The sequence below is a fragment of the Podarcis erhardii genome (genome assembly GCF_964252035.2).
Source record: "Podarcis erhardii genome assembly, chromosome: 16".
NCBI lineage: Eukaryota > Metazoa > Chordata > Lepidosauria > Squamata > Lacertidae > Podarcis > Podarcis erhardii.
In genome coordinates this window covers 10654159-10666258 of record NC_138514.1, presented here as the reverse complement: position 1 = coordinate 10666258, position 12100 = coordinate 10654159, and the positions used below count along the sequence as shown (strand labels likewise).

Genomic DNA, 12100 nt, shown 5'->3' with positions numbered 1-12100 from the left:
TTTACAAGATAGGTCCCTTTGTGAAAGGACCTATCCTGGCCTATTCTGGGTAAATTACTGTGCATATTTATGCTGCCATAGAAAATAATAATATCTGGATGAGCCTTCCCAAGGTGGAACCCTGCAGATGTTGTTGGATTACAATTCCCATCATATCTGACAACTGGCCATGCTGGCTGGAGCTGATGGGAGTTGTATTCCAACAGCATCTGGAGGGCTCAAGGTTGGGGAAGCCTGACCTAGATGCAGAGATTTTGTTTTTCTGGTCATGTCATCACATTCATCTGTAGCCTGAAATGCAGGTTCACCACCTCAGTGAGGACTCATGGCTTTCCTTTTAGTGTGTGGGCACGTGTTCACCCACCCACGGCACAAATTCAGCCCTTCTCTGTTGCTGCGGCTGCCTTTGTGCTCTTGCCCCGGCTAAGCATCCTAGAAAGTAATGGGTCCATGGTTCTCCTGCGGACTGGAATGTTTGGCCAAGAAACTTGTTGGAACAACATTTGCGGCCGGTCAACATTTGCGGTCAGGAAGCCAAGTGCTTTCCTTTCATCTCCCTCTTGGAGTCTGCTGCCATTGGGGAACGTGGTGCCTGAGCAATTGCAGAACATGTCATAGCCTAAAGCTCTGGTCACCTCACTTCAAAAAAGGATATTGATCAAGGGGATGGAGCGACTCCCCTTTCAAGAAAGGTTGCAGTGTTAGGGACTTTTCAGGTTAGAGAAAAGGCAAGTGAGAGGTGAAATGTTAGTTTATAAACGTACACATAGCATGGAGAAAGTGGATAGAGATAAGTTTTTCTTCCTGTGCTGGGCCTGGGGGAACCCGTGAAACACGGCCCAGGACCGGTCCAGAATCCGAAGGAGTCAGTCCGACAGAGCCAAGGTAGGACACGAGGCAGGAAACCAGGCAAGGACAGGTACAGGATCTCAGGCAGGATCTGGCATACAGCAACCTGGGGCGGGGGCCGACAGCCTTTTATCTTTATCGGGGTAACGGCCGGTCCTGATCCCCCAGCTTCTCACCTCCCTGTTTTGCCCAAAGGCGAGCACTCCTCCTGCGAGTACAGTGGCACCTCGGGCTACATACACTTCAGGTTACATATGCTTCAGGTTACAGACTCCACTAACCCAGAAATAGTACCTTGGGTTAAGAACTTTGCTTCAGGATGAGAACAGAAATCGTGCTCTGGCAGCGCGGCAGCAGCAGGAGGCCCCATTAGCTAAAGTAGTGCTTCAGGTTAAGAACAGTTTCAGGTTAAGAACGGCCCTCTGGAACGAATTAAGTACTTAACCCGAGGTACCACTGTACTCAGGTCTCTCCTTCTCTCAGACCTTAGTCTCTGCAGCTCGGGAGACATCGGTGGGTTACTAGACCCAGGGGCTGCCTCAGCCTCCCCTGACCCAACTGGTAGTGGAGCATCTATAAGTGATGACCCAGCTGAAGGCAACGAGGTAATCCCCGCATCTGGAGCCAGGGCAGGCTCAGGCCCCCGACTCGGCCCAGCTGGTGTTTGTTGCAGGGGAACCTGTGCAGACTGGGACTCTTCAGGGTCAGGCCCCAGACTTGGTTCAGATGATCCCTGAGGCAAAGGATCCAGTACAGACTGAGACTCCTCTGGTTCCGTGTCCAAGCCCAAGTCCCAGGCCATCACACTTCCTCTCATAAAACACTAGAACTCATCAATATCCAACAAAACAGAATGTTGGACCATTCAGTACAGATTGAAAACGATTCAAACAGCGCATAGTTGAACTATGGATCCACATCAGGCGGTGAGGGCCACCAATTTGCATGGTTTAAAAAGACAAATTCATGGTGGAGAGGGGCTATCAATGGCTACTAGCAATGATGGCTATGTTCTACCTCCATAGTTGGAGTCTAAAGCTTCTGAATACCAGTTGCTAGAAACCACAGCTCCTGCTTGTGGGTTGCCCATAGACATCTGGTTGGCTGCTGTGAGAACAGGATGCTAGTCAAGATGGGTCTGATCCAGAAGGTACCTCTTATGTTCTAAAGCAGGCAAGGGAAACCTGTGATCCTCAGGCCATTGGTGTTCCTCTTTCTCCTGTTGTGACTGCTATGTTTTGAATGCTGCTCCTCCTCCAGCTCCTCTTGGCGTGTTGCTCCTTGAGGCTCCCTGTGGCTTATTGCAGGTGTAGCCAACGTGGTTCTCTCCAGATGTTGTTGGATGACAGTTGCTGTCATGCCTGAACACTGGCCATGCTTTCTGGACCTGATGGGAGCTGTCATCCAGCAACATCTGGCTTCCCTTGCTGTATTGGGCCTCTGATCTTACAGAAAGGGTCATGCTGCTTCAGTGACTCCATGAAGCCAAAAAGTAAAATCTAAATGCTTTGATTAAATATGCAGACTTTCCCACTGACATGAGCATCTCACGAGCAATGACCCAGCCAGCTAGTGACACCATTCGCAGCTGGAGGCTCATGACCGGATTCTGCCCCAGGGAAGGAGCAGCAGCAGGCAGTGTCTGCTTTCACCAGCTGGGATTCCTCTCTCTGACAGCTCTTGAAATGTGGTGCCTGGCGAGAGGCAGTAGCCTGACTTGCATGCCAAATAGCCACACCAAGGACCGACTTTGGTTGTGGGGGGAGTAGGGGTAGGAGTGGAATTGGTGTGGAAGGATGTTAGCAGGAATACAAGGAGTCTGGGACCATCTCCTTTGCATTTGCAAACCTCCCTCTTTGAAACATCTTGAGGATTCCCCTCTCCATCCTAGAAGTAGGTCAACGGAAAAATGCCCGGTGCAATCCATAAGTAAACCAAGGAATGGCACAGGATCTGTGTAGACCAAGCGGGAAAGGATTCCCTTTGCCTCTTATGCGAAGGGATCAGCATTGCTAATTTCTGCCTGCCTGTCTGGTTCTTGGGTGGGTCCAAGCAACTCAGAATGGCAAGGGCCATATCATGAATATTTCAAGGGTGGAGACCCTCAGCGAATTGCTGTTGTATCCATCTTGTGACCATGAGTAGATGGCAGCAGTACGGTTGGTTTTCTAAAACATCATTTTTTCTAAAAAATGGCCTGTGAATTTAAAAACAAAAGAGTTGAGGCTAGTTTTGCAGATCTTGGCAAGTAGATGTTCAAAAGGAAAGAAAAAGAAAAGAACCCTTTTACTTTCTAAATTATAGTGTAGAAGTAGTCAACATGTTGTTGGAGCACTGCAAGCATAGCTGAGGAGGGGAACTGTAGTCCAATGTCTGGAGGGCACCACGTTGGCTATGTCTATTTTAGTGAGTTTGCTGTCACATTCTTGAATTTAGACATCTTATTTCAGTGTCTCACCTCACTGCAGACCAGCGTTTCCCAAACTTTGAGTCTGTGGCTGTTTTTGGACTACAATTCCCATCATCCCTGAAAACTGGTCTTGCTAGCTAGGGATGATGGGAGTTGCAGTCCAAAAACAGCTGGATTCCCAAGTTTGGGAAACATGGCTGTACATGCCTTGAACTCTGTCTGTTACATGCTTCTTCAAGGATGGGGAACCTGTGGCTCTCCAGATGTTAATGAGCTATAATTCCTGTCATCCTTGACTGTTGGCTGCTCTGCCTGGGGTTCAAGGGAGCTGGAGCTCAACAATATTTGATAGATTCCCCATCCTTGTGTCAGGCTGCTGCCAGCAACTCCCACGGTCGGTTGCCCAGGAAGATACAAAGACAAGGAATGTTTTTTACCGTCTGCTTTTTATTCAGTATTTACAGAGAGGTTTTAGAACCCAGCCTCTTGGATAATGGCATTGTCCCTAGTGAATCTCTACTCCCACCATCTCTCCCACTTCCTCATTCGTCATCCTCCTCGCCTCCTCTGTGGGTACTGACAAGTGCCATCTGAGCTCTTTGCTCTCCTACTTTCAAGGCTTGCCGGGTTCTGGAATGCTTTATAAAGACACTGTTTCTGTCAGCTGTCACCCCCCCCCCAGTGCTTCCTCTTCCTCCTCCTCTCCCATTATTTCTTAACTCCCCCCCCCATTTGCCTCTGAGCTTTGACCTCCCTCAAACCCCTGTTGTAATTCTAAACTGTCTCTCTCTTCTCTGGAAGGGTCAGGCTGGGGAGGCAATCTCCACCATTCCTCCTCTGCCCAGACCCTGACACCCTGTGGCACTCATTCCTCTTGTGGAAGACTATGGCTGGTGATTGAGAAGATGGAGGAAATGCTAGGGGTGTGTGTGCTTATCCTCCACTTGACATTTCAAATCAGCTTCATCTTGCAGATTTCCCTGCATGTGAGGAGAGTCTCCTTGCTAGTCCTAAACATCTGTGTCAGCTGCTAACAAGAAGTGTCTTCATGGGGTGGGAATGGCCCACCTCATAAGGAACGAATGCTGCAGTCCCCCTGTACAGGAAGTCTAGGGGTTTGGGAAGGACAGCAACTCAGTGATAAAGCATCTGATTTGCATGCAGAAGTACCCATGTTTTCTGTAGGATTCCTTTGAACCCTGGAGAGCTGCTACCAGTCATTGTGGATAAACCCAATGGCCTAACTTGGTGTGGCAGTTGCCCATGTTCCTAGGAATTACTACAACATGAAAGAGTGGCTCAATTGTTTGAACTGAATCCAGCTTGCTTTCCAGAACCTTACTGCAGCAGAGTTACCTGAAATCGCTATATGGACGAGAGTGTAGCTCAATGGACAAGGGCCTGCAGTACATGCAGAAGGTCCCAAGTTCTATCTTGAGCATCTCTGGAGAAAAGATTCAGGTGGCAGGGGATGGGGAAAAAACCCTTCTCTGGCCTAAAATGCTGTTGTAAGTCAGAGCAGGCAGTACAGAGTACGGCAGATGGGTATTCTGCCCGAGTATAAAACCGTTTCCTAAATGTTCCATAATTGCAGTAGTTTCTGCATGACCTTGAAACCCATGCTCTTATGTATTTAGAGATTCCTATTGTGTCATTTTACCCTGTCCGCTGCCTCCATAATTATTGCCAATTTCTACCCTGTGCCTGCCAGTGTTCCCAAGTGCCCTGTTTCTCAGTTCTATTGACTTGTCTGCAAGACTATTTCCCCCATATGTATTAAAGTAAATCCCTCCCTGCCCCCAACACACACACACACACTTGAATTCAAATCTCTTTGCTATTTCTCTCTTTGGGAGTCTCAGCAACTCTCTTCTCATCTGAAAAATCCTCTTTAAATGACATTCAATTTACTTTATCTTTGGTTTATCTCTCCCACCCTCCAGTCCCCCACCCTTGCCATATTTCATGGCAATGTCCAGTGGGACAGGTCTCAACTCCAACTCATCCAAGGCCTCTTCCTCTCTTTCTAGCAAGTTAATACTTGAAGACCTGGCAAGCAGGAGTTCATCTGCTTCAATTTCTCGGTGTCTTTCTTGGGAGCTTGAAAATAGCTGTGGGGGATTTGGCTGAGGGTGGTGGTGCTCCGGAATACCCCCATTCTGGCTGCAGCTGATTGCATCTGGGAGCCCAACAACATTTGGAGAGCCAAAAATGTTGTTCAGTCACTGTTGGCTAAGGTTGATGGCAAGAACTGCAATTGTCCCTGGAGCCAAGACAGGAGTTCACAAAACCTGGGACACAAGGGTGACCTAGGGGGAATTTATATCCAGCACAGGTCCAAGATGGACTGAGAGATTCATATTGCTACAACCAGTCCCTTCACTTCCTGGTTACCTGCTAAGATACAAAGTACACCGTTTTGGTCTTTGGCTGCTCCCTCCTCCACTCTAGACCATTGCTCTTAAGTAGGCTCCTGATGATGAAGCTTCTTGGAAGGTAGTGGGTTTCCCAATGGGCCCAAATGGGCCTTGGGAATGAAAGAATAGACTTGGGAGTCAAGACAAGGTGTTGGGGTCATCCAGGGGTGGCCTGACAAGATGTCATTGGGACTTGGTACCTCAGCAGGCCCTCCAGAATCTCCTGTTGTTCTAGGGCAGGGCAGTCACAAGAGCACTTTGACACGGAACCTGTGGGCCGTACATTGCCTTGTTGCACGGGGAGAGGGAGCGGGGCCATAATTTGGCCCCCACCAGCCCTCCTGATTCCTTTCCAAAGCCACTTAAGTGAGGTACCTGGCTTTGAGAAAGAGGTGCAATGCTGTGGCGAGGTCCTAGAGCCCTCACACCACCTTCCAAAAGCTGGGAAAGTGCTAACTAGGCTCTGGGAAGGAGGCTGGAGGACTCTAAAACCCTGTCAGATCCCACAAAGCTTCTTCCCAGAGCCCAGTCCCTCATTTACCTGGCTTTGGGAAGGCAGGACAAGGGCTACAAGGTGGGGTGGAGTATCTAATGTTGTCAAGGGGGGCAAAAAAGGCCTTAAGGGCCGCATCCTTCCCTTGGGCTGTGTGTTGGACTGCCATGACTTCTCCTTTGATGGGGTATCTCCAGAGTCTTGGTCAGGCTGAACCTTGACAGAGGGTGGGTTAAGCCCACCTCCTCTTGAACTACTGTTTGAAGTCAATTCTCCCCTTCCCCATTTTGAAGTTGCTTTTAAGCATGCTTCCTTGGGAATATCTCCAGGCAGTGATCTCCCTGGTCACAAGTCATTTGCCCCTTGTGTAGCAGAATAAGTTCCCTAGATTCCTTTCCAGCGAAGAGGGCTAGATCAAAATCAGCAGCAGTCAAATAAAAAAGAAACCATTGTTCTTCTTGGGTAGGAGGAGGGTCTCAGGATGAGTGACATCATTGTTATGATTGGTAAACAGATCAATATCCCTGGAGCTTATCAGAGTTTAGGATTTCAGCACTATTGATTGAGTGAAGTCTGCAGATAAGACTTCTCAAATACCTCATGTGAGAGCCTTGTTCTTTATGGGCTTAGCTGGAATACAGGCTTTCAGGCAGTGGTTAGGGTCAAGTGGTGGTGGGACATTATCCTGTTTCTGCATGGATTAGGAATTAAAATTTATTCGTTTATTTTACAGATGTATAAACTGCTTCACAGCCAGAAGCTATCGAAGCTGTGTACGATGAGATAAAATACAAAAGATAACAGACCCTTAAAACAATAAAAGCATTTCTACGGTTAATGTTTTATAAAATAGGCAGGGAGAGCCTTTCAAGAAAAGCTTTCTTAAGCAAACGTGTCTTCAGCAGCCACCTAAACATCTAGCTTGTCTAATTGCAGCCGGTAGCCAATTCCAAGGGACTGGAACTGCAACAATAAAAACCTTTCTAATAAAAAGCCTTTTTCTAGTAAAAACTAAGTGGTACACTCAGCAGTGCCCCATCTATGGAGCACAGCTGCCGAGCAGGGATATATTGGGTGAAGCAGTCCCTTCCCTAACCTGGCCCCAATTTGTGAATGTGCAAGAAAGGTGTGTGTTCCTCCCACGGATCTTAAAAAGTGTTGATTTTGTTCCTGCCTCATGTTCATAACATGCAATGCTGTTTCCATTCCACTGCAGTTCGGCTTCTGACAAAACTGTGTTCCCCATCTCGCTGTCTGCTGTGGTGGAATGTTACGTAATTAAATACATAATTATTATGCAACTGCTTTGGAGTTACATTATTCCATTCTATTCATTTCATTGAAAAAGAGATGCAATGTAAACGGGGGGAGAAACATAATCAATGACCATATTGTTTACAGACTAAAAACCACAACAGTGAATACCAATCGCATTTGCTGGATTGATTTCTGTTGAAGGCATGGGACAAATAAGCAAACACTGACAGTTTCAGCGGCCTGCTTCTGTTTCCTTCTGAATTCTCCGATATCCCTAGTTCCTCCCCACTCCAGCTACAGGAGGAAAGATAATAGCCCTATTCATATAGTCTCTCCCCATCCCAATGCATTCAGAATTGCATGAGTGAGAGCAGGAACATGCTGGCAAGCCCTGACTTTCCAGTTAAGTCTCTATGCTGCCCCCTCTTATCTTCATTGATAGTCTGCAGTGAGGAGCCTGCTAAATTCATGGAGCCCCCTAACGTGACTGAGAACCTTAATTTGGGTAGGGAAATTCTTGCAGCCCAAGGGCCGCATTGCCTCACAGCAAACCTCCTGGAGACCATCTGCCAAAAGTGAGCCAGGGACAAAACAAAAAGAGGGTGGGGAATCTGCCTGAGTTCAGCAGGCTTCCTGTGGCAGGTATTCCCCCCCCCCATGTGAAGCCCCTGATGGGGACATGCTAGAGCTAACTGATATGTTCCCTGCCTCTCCCTCATTTATGTGGGGAGGATTTTGGGGTCAAACCACACATTGTAATGTAGTCTGCAGCTATGTTCTTCTTACTCAAAAGTAAGCATGCATTGGATCTGGATCAGGACCGCAGCACATGAGGAGGGGAGGTTTAATTCTTCCCACTCTGTGACCCCCTCAAACTCCACCTCCCCCATGCACTAATAGGGCAAAGATCCCATTGGTACTAGTAAAAACTGTTTAATACAGTATTGGTAACTGTTTAGTGGTGAGGGGAGAGTTTGGGGGGTTGTGATGGGGGAGATAAGGATCTAGCCTCCCCTATCTTAATAATTAGAAGTAAGGTGCAGTGTGACCCTCTGTAGTGGCTTGGTTTCAATATTTGCCATAAGTTTTTTGAGATGGAGTCTTTCCTGCCCTCATGGTGACAGAGTGGAGTGTGATTGTGCTAGAATGCTAAGGAAATGTTGTTGGGAATTGTGTGAAGATGCGGTGCTATGAATAGAATTGGATATGAACGACCAGTGTGAAATTTGTAGCTCAGTTGTTGTGCATATTATTAATTACTTGCTTGTTTGTTCTTAGAGAAGCGCCTCCGTCTCTTTCATGAAGGAGATGGTGTCTGTTGTGACACACAGATAACCTAAAAGCAAAGCATGCCTTCCCTTGTTAAAACCTATAGTTAAATCGGCGAAGATTTATTTTATGAAATGGCAGCTCTGCTTTGGGCCAGCTCCCCCCCACCCCTGCTCCCCAGTTGAGCTTATCTTCGCTTTCTTTGTGGCTCTTGGGAAAACTGCTTGAGCCTCTGAGGTCAGGTTCATTGACCTCTTCAACCTTCCTGGGGAGTTCACTGGGACAAAGTTTGTGGAGACCCATCTCCACAGTAATGGATTGAAACAGTACCTCCTCTAAGGGAGGACCTGGAATTGCGACAAAGGATTGCAATGAGGACTGTCGCTTTTGCTTCTCTATCCATAGTAGAAACTAAACGTGTTAGGTGCTTGCACCCAGAACTGTGCGGTTGTGCGGCTGTTTTAAGATGTAAAACTGATGTGTGCAAAATCTGCGCGTTAGCATTTCAAGCTTCAAAGGAACCACAGAGAGAGACTGTGCTGCAGCGTGAAACCACTACATGACAATTTGTCAAGAGGTTCATTGCCATTGTGTGGACTGAATTGGGTCAAAGGTTTCTTTAACAAACAACAACACACTGCATATGTTAATTGGCTAACCAATGCCAGGATGTCTGTGTTAGCAACAATAACTGCTTTGTGAATGGCCACTGTTCATTATGTAATTAGTACTGTTTCTGTACTTTGTGTTGTTGTTTTTTTTGTTCCCCTTTGACCTCACTGTTTACAATCCTCCTCCTTTAACTGTGTTTGTGTGTTTTTGTATGATGCTCACACCACACCTAGACACACACCTGTAACTCAGGATAGCATTTCACCCATCTCATGAATTTTACAATAGTCCCTAAAAGCTTATGCCATTATAATTTTTTAGTCTTTAAGGCTAGCAAGGATCAAAAAGACACGAGCGAGTCACTTTCATCCATTAGTTATGTAAGAGATGTAGGAAAGAGAGCATATGCTAAATCAGGTAGGAGCAGACTTTTAAGTTCTGCTCTGTCTAAGGTGCTGAAAAAAGTCTCTGGGCAGCTTCCAGAGGCTTTAGCAGATGATTAAAAGGATTAATTCTGTCCGACACTTTACCTTCTAAGTTTATATAGCTGCCTAGAGCACAATTTGTCTTACCAGGGGCCTCTTCAGCTGAGAATCATTTATATGCGTAGAGAACCCCAGGGAGGGGCTGGGACTCATCGCAGGCAGCACCGAAATTAAGACCTGTCCCTTCCTTGGAAGTAGAAATTTTGCACAAATGCCACCATGCGCGCTTGATACAATCCAGTCATATCTGGAGAAAATCCAAGTGTCCATATTGGAGAGGAGGGCCACAGGAATAGGTCTTGCCCAGATCGCCTGGGGCTTTTAACATCTCCTCTTTAAATGTCAGCACTACTCAGGCGCAGATGCCTAAGTAAAAAAACACCTTGCACATATTTCGTTAGGGCAAAACATAGGAAGAACTGTGAAAGGGAGGTCATAGAATCCTAGTTAGAGGGTGCCTTGTTAGCCGTCTTGTCCAAGTTCCTGCTTGATTAAAGGTAAAGGGACCCCTGACCATTAGGTCCGCTCGTGACCGACTCTGGGGTTGCGCTCATCTTGCTTTACAGTGGTGCCTCGCAAGACGAAAAGAATCCGTTCCGCGAGTCTCTTCATCTAGCGGTTTTTTCGTCTTGCGAAGCAAGCCCATTGACGGCTTAGCGGATTAGCGCTATTAGCGGTTTAGCGGCTTTTAGCGGCTTTTAGCGGCTTTTAGCGGCTTTTAGCGGCTTTTAGCGGCTTTTAGCGGCTTTTAGCGGCTTAGCGGATAAGCAGATAAGCGGCTTAGTGGCTTAGAAAAAGGGGGGGAGGGGAAAAAACCCGCAGGAACTCGCAAGACATTTTTGTCTTGCAAAGCAAGCCCATAGGAAATTCGTTTTGCGAAGGACCTCCAAAATGGAAAACTCTTTCGTCTAGTGAGTTTTCCGTCTTGCGAGGCATTCGTCTTGCGGGGCACCACTGTATTGGCCAAGGGAGCCGGTGTACAGCTTCTGGATCATGTGGCCAGCATGACTAAGCCGCTTCTGGCGAACCAGAGCAGCGCATAGAAACGCCGTTTACCTTCCCGCCAGAGCGGTACCTATTTATCTACTTGCACTTTGACGTGCTTTCGAACTGCTAGGTTGGCAGGAGCAGGGACCGAACAAAGGGAGCTCACCCCATCGCGGGGATTTGAACTGCCGACCTTCTGATCCGCAAGTCCTAGGCTCTGTGGTTTAACCCACAGCGCCACCTGTAATACTAATCAAGAATTAGAACATCCCCAATGGATGATTGTCCAAGCTCTGCTTAAATCAGAGGTGGGAAACTCTTTACAGCTTGAGGGCCACATCTAGGCAAGTGTCTGGAGTCCACATTCTAGTGGTGGTCGGGGCCAGAGGCAAAAGTGGCTGCAGCCTCTCAGTTTCATGGATTTTAAAAGGACAAGTTGTTGCTGAGGTGCTTGGGTGTGGCTGGCATTCTGTACATGCCCTGGAACTATGTGGCTCCTTGAGCTTTGCTGCACAGGTGACTCTTGTGCATCTTCCTAGCAATCCCAAGAGAGGAAACAGCTCTTGACGGAGAAGGGCGGCTGTTGTTGAAAGGAGATTGTTCGTTCTCTTGGGATCTAGAGGTGCAAGACCCTCTGGATGTATGCTAATGTCTAATTATGCACTTGATCGTTTGCCAACTGCTAACACAAGCACACACCTCTATTCAGCCATTAATTAGCCCTGATGAGGTGGAAGCTTTCTTCTGACTGTCAGTACGCTGCCAGTGACCTAATCAGTGGCCATTTGCATCCCCCCCCACTCCCCACGTGGGATATTCCTGTCGCCTTTGTTCCAAATATGGTGCGGCCTCAGAACACTCCATTTTGATTGGTTCACAACACTCGCCTATGCTTCTGAAGACCAGCTTTCCTAACCTGTGTGACCATGTAGCCTCCTAAAAAAAACCCTCTCTACTCATTGACATCAGCCTCATCAACGTCTATTCCTTTTCTTACCTGCCCCTCACCGTGAGGTCCCAAGGCAGGTCACAGCAATTTAAAATTCAATTATTTTTAAAAGTTTAAATCACTCACAGGGATAACATAAACATAGGAAATGAAGATACAAAATACATATCATAATAAAGAAGGAAACCTTTTCACTTGGCACCTAAAGATATGTAATGAAGTTGCCAGGCAAGCTTCCCTGGGGACGGTATTCCACATTCTTTAGCTGTTGACATCGATCTCTCGATCTCCCATCACTCTCCAATACCCAGGCCACTGCATGCTGCTTCTTTCTCTTTGAGCTGTATGGGACCTTCAACGATGGCAAATGTT

At 47.2% G+C, this 12100-nt stretch overlaps 1 protein-coding gene across 6 annotated transcripts in view; it reads left to right on the top strand.

The window, feature by feature from the left end:
- Window positions 1-12100, top strand: part of ROBO3 (roundabout guidance receptor 3) — a 334276-nt gene that overhangs the window by 160649 nt on the left and 161527 nt on the right. The gene's annotated exons all lie outside the window — the stretch shown is intronic.